At 49.8% G+C, this 9109-nt stretch overlaps 1 long non-coding RNA gene across 1 annotated transcript; it reads left to right on the forward strand.

Annotated features, from left to right (window-relative positions):
* The first annotated feature begins 830 nt into the window (after positions 1-830).
* Positions 831-8882, forward strand: LOC311422107. The gene is made up of 2 exons (XR_014685190.1): positions 831-1109; positions 7889-8882. It is a non-coding gene; the product is annotated as an uncharacterized lncRNA (long non-coding RNA).
* The last annotated feature ends 227 nt before the right edge of the window (positions 8883-9109 follow it).

Genomic DNA, 9109 nt, shown 5'->3' on the forward strand with positions numbered 1-9109 from the left:
CAAGGCGAGCATCGTGCTCCTATTTACGTCGGTGTCACTGAGGCAGTGACACGAGTCAGAGCCAGCCTGGGGAAATGAAAAAAAAAAAAAATCTCTGTTAATAAAGTGCCGGGTGTGCTTGTTTGGCAAATGTTGGCTTTATTTCAGCAAAACATAGCAATATGGTATTTTTTATTTTGCAAAGGGGGGGTGGGTGGGTTGCAATGCAGCAGAGAGGGAGAAAAAAATATTTTATTATTTTATTTTATTTTATTTTATTTTATTTTATTTTATTTTATTTTATTTTATTTTATTTTATTTTATTTTATTTTATTTTATTTTATTTTATTTTATTTTATTTTATTTTATTCAAGAAAATTCCTTAAATTTCCTGCTCCCCTTTATAGTGCTGAGACTGGGGGAGGGGGGGGGAAGCATGCTGCCTGTTAGTCTCTCTACACAGTTCCTTGATTTATCCCCATTTACGCTGGGTTTGTCCCTTTGCTGTGCTGGGCACCCCGAATTTGTGTGCTGTGCTCTCCTTGACCTGGCAGCTGCAATATTGGGGAAAAGAGCTGCTGAGTGATGACCTCCCTGATCCCTGCACCCCGCTGGAGGAGCTGAGCCCCATGTGGGGCAGGTTCAGGTGCTGGGTTTGAGCTCTGCAAGAGCCAGAAATCCTCCATGGGGCATCAGCAAAAAGTAGGGCGCAGGTCCTGCTGCGAAGCACCTGAGCTTTGCACCTTCCCCTTGGTCTTCCTATTTTCCTCCTGGTGTTTTTTTTTTTTTTTTTTTTTTTTTTTTTGTCTTTTCCTCCTTGTTTTTGCACCATCCCCTGGTTCTACAGGCAGCCTGGGGTAGGGGCTGCAGCTTGCTGCCCCCCGGCTGTGGCCATCACCTGCGGCTCCCTGGGGCTGGCCAGGTGGCAGAGGCTCTTGCTGCTGGTGCTTTGGGGCTTTTTGCCCCCAAATTCACAGTGTGTGCTGCTTTGGGACAGAGAAGAGGCAGAGCGTAGTCCCAGCCTGCTTTACCCTGTGCCCTGGAGGAGACAAAGTCCTGGCGTGCTGCATTTTGGAGAGGGGAACCTGAGGCCTTCACCCATGGGAACCTCCGAAGGACACGGATTCCTGGTATGTTCCTCAAAAAAACTAATGCTATTTAGGCCTGGGGTCTTTTGGAGAATTTTGGGTGTGGGATTTTTTTTTTGTACAGTTTTTTGTCGCAGGTGAATTTGAGAGAGGGGCCTGTGCTCTGCAGGGCCTTTGGAGAAGGTGAACACGAGGAAGGAGGGTGTGCTCTGACCCTTACCTCTCTGGGATGGTTTTTGCATTGCCTGTACGTCCTGCTGCCTTCCAGTCCCTACAGCTGCTGCTGGTGGGGTTGTTTTTAGCATTGAAGCATTAAAAGCAGGGAAAGGACAGTACGAATCAGCACTTCAGGCTTCACAACCTGAGCCTGGGGTGGGGTTGACCCTGTTCTTCGCAGCCCTAAAACAATCCCCATGGCTGCTCGGCATCCTAGGGTGAGGGCTTTTCCCCTGCAGTTCCTGGCAATGATGCAAACGGGGTTGTTGCTGGCAATTTTTGGTCACTGTACTCTGTATTTTGCGACCCCAGCCACCATCCACAGGTCTGAGGTTGTTCTCTTCCTATGGGACTTGGCTGGGGTCAGTCCTAGGGGGTTCAGGCCGCCTGCTGGAGCTACTCTGCACCTCCCAGCCTGCTCCCCAGCTTTTCAGAGCCACTCGAATCCAGGCCTGTGGTGCCTGGTGGATGGGGCACAGTAGGGGCCAGGGCAGGGTGGGGTGGGAGGACACGTGCCCTGTTACGTTTTGTTGCAGTGCCATATGCCTGGCTGTCACCTGGGGGCATGTTTCTCATGAATGTGAGTCTTGTGTATTGGATTTTAGGGGAACAAGCTTGAAATAGGGTCTGTGGTGGCTGTGGGTCATTCCCACATCCCATCCAGCACGAGCTGTTGCACCGTGATTGAAGCCTGGGTCCAGAGTCAAGCCCTGAACCCCCAGACCTGCTTTTTGGGTTTCCCTATAGTACTAATATCCTGCTTTTGGGGCTCTGCTCTACTTCACCCTCCTGCCTGGCCCGATGAGCAGTTTTATGGGCAGGCACCATACTTGGGGCTCTGGGCCACGAGGTGGGGAATGCCACTTGGCCTTCACTCTTGACCTGAATGTTTAAGGGAGCATCGGGTCCCGTGGTGCTCAGTGCCCCTCGGCCTCGTCCTGCAGCCTTGCTGTGCTCTCAGGGCTCCAACAGGTGAGCACCAGCTCTCAATGCCCTGCTTGTGGTGCCTTGCACCAGCCCAGAGCTGGCACGCGTGCAAAAAAACCTGCAGCAATTGGGGGTGGGGTGGGAGGGGAGCGGAAGAGCACCCTTTTTGACCCATTTTCATAACCCAGTTGCCAGGCAAGGTGCAAAACGTGGTGCAAAACTGATTTTTTTAATTTTTTTTCTATGAAATTCACGTCAGGACAGGGAAACAAAGAGATGGCTTTGCTAAGCAGTGCTTAAGCAGGGCCCGGTGGGATGGAGCTCGGCTCATTGATTGCAGCGGGTGTTTCATCTGCAAGCCTCTTGCTTTTGAAAACTCGCTCAAAGAAGCAGGTCTGCTCTGCAACAGAGGGATTTGCTTTGCCTAGAGGTCTCTTTTACCAAGAATTTGCTTGTTGGGGCTTTTACCAAACCAACATGTAAAGTACAGCAGGCGCAGGGCGTTGTCTCACCACGCATCAGGGCTCCTCGTGTTTGCATGCAGATACTGGTGCACCCTTCACCAGCCTCTGATTTGTAACTTAAAGGCTTGAATATTGGGCTGCGAGGGAGGAAAATGGTGCATTTTCTGCAAATTTAGGTTCCTTCTTCTCTGCCTGCTGGCAATGCAAGCTATTGCTCCTGGACTGGAAAACACCCTGGGGAATAGACAGCCAGGAACCAGCCGTGCCATTTGGAGCTATTGCTTCAAGCTTAATTTGTTTCCCTAATGCTCATGAGGAAAGAAACGTAGTGGTGCGGGTGTGCAGAAGGAAAGTCGCAGGGCTTCTGCAAGTGGGGAGGGAAGAGCAGCAAATGGGGGAGTCCTGAGATCTCTGTAAGCTGATGGAGCCATTATGACATGAAGTGCCCAATTAGTGGTGTTTTTTTTTTTTTTTTTTTTTTTTTTTCCTAAACAGCATGGTGCTGGGGAACTGGGTGTACTGGGGACTTAATGCAGGCAGGTGTCAAACTTATCCAAACTACATGGTCTGGCTTAAGGGTAATGCTTTGAGAAAAAAGCTAAAGCTATTTTTCCAGAGAAGATAACTGTCCTTCTTCAGTACCATTTGTATCTCCCTTTGCAAATCTGCATTATCGAGTTATTTTTCCTCTCCTGCTTCGCATCCTGGCACTGACGGAGCAGGACAGCAGAACTGTGAGGCCAGCTGCCCTTTCCACCCCATTTATACTGCCTGTGCCCATTGATCCCCTCTGTGCTTTCCTCTTCTTCTCTTCCCCTTCATCTCTCCCATACACCATGTACTGTGCTGCTAGATCAGCACGGGCACAGGTACGTAGGCACGGGTGGAGTTAATTTATAGGCAGCTGTTCTCATCTCACCCTTGACCGCAAACATCTCTATAAGCACTTGCACCCTAGGATTTTCAGTGCCCTGCCTTGCCTGCTTTCTCCCCTTTTGCAGTTTAAGTGTTTTATACCAATGCTCCTCAGTTCCTGGACTGAATTGCTCACTTCAAGTGCTAACTGGGTGATGGCAGGAAATAAATGCAAGAACCAGGCTTTTAAAGAGGGAAATAAAGCATTATTTCATTAAATTAAAATCCAGCAGTGTAAATACACTTTTGTTATCAGCCAGGAAAGTGCAGACAAGGCAAAAGTGTCTTTTAAATATGAGCGTGCCTTTATCTGGAGGTCTGCACGCAGGGCCGGGGGGAATGGGAATTGCAGCTGTCAGAGCTGGTGCTGCTGCAGCGTGGGGAGAGCAGTCTCCACCATGGCTTTCTCCTATGGGGTCTGGGAAAATAGGGGTGTGCCCATTCTGGTCCATCTCCCTGGCACTGAAGGAAAAGCAAGCATGTGGCATGAATGCAGAATGATGCTCTGCCCTTAATTTAGGTGCAGTTTGGGATCTGTGTTGTTTATGGGGTGTTCCCAGCCTCCTTCAGCTCTTCTCTTTCCCTTTTGCCCTCTGCATTTTGAGTTTTTTGCTGCTCCCTCCCGATGGCTGCATTTGAGTGAGGAGCTCTCTCCCTGCTGCGGCTGTAAATGTGGCTGTGGCAGTGATATTAGCACCGGGGCTGGAGCTGGTGGCTGGGCTGTCTGTCTGTCTGGGTGGGGACATCGGGGTCTGGGAGCTCGGGAAGGTAGAGAGAGAGACCAGGCTGCTTCCCCTTCCCCACCTGCATTACCTGCTGCTATTTTGGTTGCCTCGGGGGGGATCTCAGGGATGGCTGGTGGGACAGACTTGCCTTCTTTGCCCATTTAGCCACCTGACCCCATCTTGCTCCTGGGTTTTGGGTTCCCCATTGAATGTGAATATGTGCAACCATAACAAACGCTCCTTAAAGATCTCTTCCCAAAGCAGAGCCAGCCTGGGGGCACCCTCTGGGTGCAGGATCCGTGCCAGCTGGGAGTGGAGAAGGGCTTCTTTGCCCAGCCTGCTTGGGGGGGGGAGAAATAAACGGTCCCTTTGGATGCGCCGCTTCATGCGGTAAGTGGGTTAGCGGCGGCTTGGTGGGAATTAGCTGGGCTGGGAGATAACAAGGAAGAACAGCTGCACGCAGAGGGTCTCCCCGTTTATCTTCCAGCTCGGGTGCGTTGTGGTTGAATTCCCAAGGTTTTCTCTGCAATCACAAGGGGGAGAAACTTGCATCTCTCTTCCCAAAGCCTGAGATGCTGGCGGGATGATGAGATGCCGGGAGCTGAAGCCTTAAAAACATCGTAATCACGAGAGCTGTCAAACAGCGCATTAAAGTAAAGAATTACAAGCGTGGAGAGTTCCCAACTCCATGCACATTTTAGCTTAAAACAATTTTTCATACAAAAAAAAAAAAAAACACAAACAAACACAGATTCAATAGATTGTTACCGGCTCTACTCACAACCCTTTTTACGCCTAAATAACCCCTTAAAAAATTCATTAAAGTCTTATTGCGGTGCCGGAGTCATTGTGCTGAAAGTGTGCTGGGCTGCATCGACGTGTTCAGGAGGATGCAGAGTCAGCGGCGAGGTGGGGGCTTGCAGGCATTGCCAGGAGAAAGCCAAGAGGGGGTTCTGGGGACAAAAAGGCCAGAAGGTTTGGTCCTGAATGGGTTTGCAGGGATTTCCAGCCTGTTCGTAGCCCCAAGCCTGCTCCATGATGTCTGTCTGCATGCACAGCGCCCGAGGACCAGCTGTCCCCTGTCAGAGAGCAGGGATGCTGCTGCACTCAATCAGGAGGGAAAAGCTGGGGTTTGGGACATTCCTAAGCCATAATGGATCTTTCTCCAAGTCTTTGTGGTCACAGAGCAGAACGATCCGATGACAAAAAGCCTCAGACATGTTTGGAAGCTGTTAAATTTTTGAAAACAATCTTTTGATTTGGGAGGAAGGAGAGCAGCTTAAACCTTGTCAGTGTGTTGGAAAGATTTTTCTGCGAGTGCCTTTGTACAGGTAGGGAAGGGTGATTGACTGACAGCAGCGTTACTTTGAAGACGTTTTCGAGTGATTGCAATAGATTTTTATGTTCTGAAATTGTCAAAATGGAGCAGCTTTGTAGTTGCAAATGATTTGCTTTGGAAATCTAAGCCGGTTACGGGAGGAAATTGAAATCATGAATGCGCAGGACTGTGCCAGGAGCTAGCATGCCTCTAAGCGATGCAAATCCATCACCCGCTGGGGCTCTTGGTGCAAGGCTGGCCTTACCCGAAGGCTCACGAGTGACCCCACACCCTGTTCTCAGGGCTGCTTCAGGTGATGATGGCATCTTCCCGACACCAAAAGCCCTGGCACGGTGTGTGTGTGGCCTTTTGGTCTCCACGGGTGGCAGCACTGTTGGCAAGTGTCCCGGGGAGGTGGCTGCTTCCCCGTGGGCTGCACACCCAGCCTGGTTATCTATGTCCTAGTCTGGGGACATTTCTGCTCATGGCAGGGCTGGGAGCAGTGTCAGCTGTGTCATTCCATCCTCCTGCAGCCGTCCGGCTTTGCTGTGCATTGCCCATTCCTGTGGTTTTATTTTATTTTTTTTATTTTTGCAGGAGATGCATTTAATAGTGCTGTTTGCAAGCCTACTTGGGGGCAGTAGCCATGCACTTAACTCCTGCACCAGGATTTTGCCCAATAAACTTTTTCTTCTCCTTTTCCCAGCAGAATGAGGCTTGCTGGTGCTCTGAGAGCTGAAAAACGCCTGCGTTGTGCTTGCACCATGAGCAATGATGACACCAGAGCTGATGTGGGAAACTCCAGCTTGTAATCTTCCCTGTTCTGGTGGGGGCAGAAAAAAAATCTGTGAAATCCTGCAAATTGGCTCATGGTTCACTAGAAAGGGGTGTACAGCAGCGACTTTTGCCAATGCAGCTGGGTTTCTGTATATGATTTTGGGGAAGAGGTGGCTGAAAGTGGTGCATTGAGGTGGGAAGTTTTGCATTGCTGAGCCCATTGGTTTCTCTTGCTTTGGAATGAAAAATGGCTCTAGTTTAAAAAATAAAATAAAATGGAATGTCTTTTGGATAAATGACCTGGGAAAGAGTAAGAAATAACAATGTTTTTTAACAGATGCACTATTGTCGAGCTGGTGGTTTGTGAGCTAGAAAAATGGCAAAATTTGCTAAACAGGGCTTAGTAGGTCACACTGCAGCTTGTTCCCATCTATGGGAGCTGCTCGTGCATCAGAAATGCTGGCAGAAATCATTGGGAAGACATTACAGCCCCAAACCACGAAGCCAGGCAGCAGCAATGGTCTGCCTGCTTTTGTTTTCCCCCCAAGTCTCAGCTTCCCCCACAGAAAGCTCTGTGCAACTGAGCCCAAGAGTGGTGATTTAGTGTTCAACCCTTGGAAGGGCTCCTGGGTCAGCCTGAGCATCTCCCTCTCCTGCTCAGCCTCTGATTTCTGGGAAGGGAAGAAGGGGAGAAATAATTCTCCCCATTTAAGGGATAAACCTGTTAATGGGGTCAGAGGCTTCAGGAGGACACAGGCACGCCATGGGATGTGCAGATGCTGCAGTGCAGCCCCTATCCCTGCCCACACCAAGGTCATTAATGATACTTTAGAAGCATCCTTCCTCACTGTATATGCTAAAGAAATGGAGAAAATAAATGAAAATGAAATGCAAGGCTCTTGAGTACAAGTGGTGCTAGGCAAAGCCCCTTTTGAGGCTATTTTGCTCCATCTCGAGTGCGTGGGATTTGCACGGCTGTTGGCTGTACCTGCTCTGCGTGATGTGGATTTAAATGGCTTTGGGGAGAGGAGCAGTTTTGGGGTGAAGTGCTAAGGTCTGGAGAATAATAGTTTGGTACAGGGCTGGTGCTGCTTGGGGCACTGTACCCATTGTGTTATATTTCTCCTTTCTACCTCATCCCATGCTCGTCCATTTTTAATTATTTTTTTTTTGTCTAATATTTTGCAGATGTCCTCGTGCTGCACTTATTGCCAGTAACCCTACAAAAATAAGAGAGATTTCCTTGTGGGAAGGGAAAACTTTGCTCGTGTTGGAGCATCACTGTGCTCACTTTGCCCAGCCAAGACCTGCTTTATTTCCACGTTCTTTACCATTATTTAACCTTTTTCTCTGTTCTTTGGCAACATAGCTATTTGTCAAATACATTTCACCACGCTCTGCTCTGACACTGCTGGATGTCACGGATGGCCTTAAGGCTGCATTTTCCTGTCCTCAGTGAGGCCACCTCTCCTTTTCCAGGTGACAACCCCCTTCCCACCCAGATGCCTGTGTGCAGAAGCAGATTTTGGGCCATGGGATCCCCACTCCAGCGCCGCCGCGTCCTGCTGCACATCTTGCGTCTAAATTATTCACGCCGCTCGCAAGCTGTTCCGTGCAGCCCGGAGTCGTCCTGCGGTTGATTTTAAGGCATGGTGACAGGTCGAGGACTGGATCAGTAGCGTTAATACACGAGCACGGGGCACGCGGCGCCAGCGGAGCAGATGTCGTGTAAGTCACAGCGTGTTAACGCTGCGATGAGGCATCGCGGTGACGCTGCTGAGATGATGCCACCTTGGAGAGCAAACGGGGCGTAGTGGTAATCAAGGATGCTCCGCGCTGCTTCTCCCATGAGCATCTCCATCGGTTCTGTTAAATCTCGTCCAGGACCTGCTCTGGGATGCTGTGGGAGATGGGATGCTCTCTGCCTGGTTTTTGGTGCCTGGAGTGAAGTTATCGGTACCCGCGCAGGTTGTGCATCTTTCCTTAAAGATCAGCACAGAGAAAGAAATGCCTTCAGGGGGCTGTTAGCTTGTGCTAGTGTAAAGCAAGAAAGCAAAGATGAAGGATGTCTCCTTTTTTCCTTCTTGACTGTTAAGGTCGTGAAGGTCATGGCCAAGATGTGAATACCCAAAAAAAACATCTTGGGTGATGAAGTCCACCTTGGGTTTCAATTGGGTTGGATGCCAGACTGGCCAGAAAGTCAAGAAGAAAAAGGCCTGGTCCCTTTGCTGCCTTATCTGACTTGCACCTTGCAAGGAGTGAGTCAACTGGAAGGAAGCAAAACCTTGGACTTGGATTCAAAGCCAAAATCAGGTTCTGTCACTGCAAAGCTTGGAAAAGCTTGTGGTGTCTTTCCTCCCGTCGTAGCACGGGGGTTCTCTTTGCAGCCTTCCCACCCTGCCAAAAAGGGAAACAAATAAACAGACAAACAAACAAAAACCAACCCCCAAAACAACGGGGTTACTTGAAACCTCATGCAGGATGGCTGCATTTTTTTTCCAGCTCCTTTGCAAGGGCTGGGATCCTGTCTGCAGTGAGAGATGGGTGGCGTGCTCACCCTCGTGCAGGGGCCCATCAGCCTCTCCAGTTGCTTTTCGGGGTGCCCACAGGGGTCCCAGGGTCTTGCTGGGGGCCAGGGCAGCTTTGCACCTGGCAGGAAGGGATTCAGGGAGGCGGCAGCAAAAGCTCAGCCAGCATGCC

Source organism: Aythya ferina (assembly GCF_964211825.1).
Source record: "Aythya ferina genome assembly, chromosome: 21".
Classification (NCBI taxonomy): domain Eukaryota; kingdom Metazoa; phylum Chordata; class Aves; order Anseriformes; family Anatidae; genus Aythya; species Aythya ferina.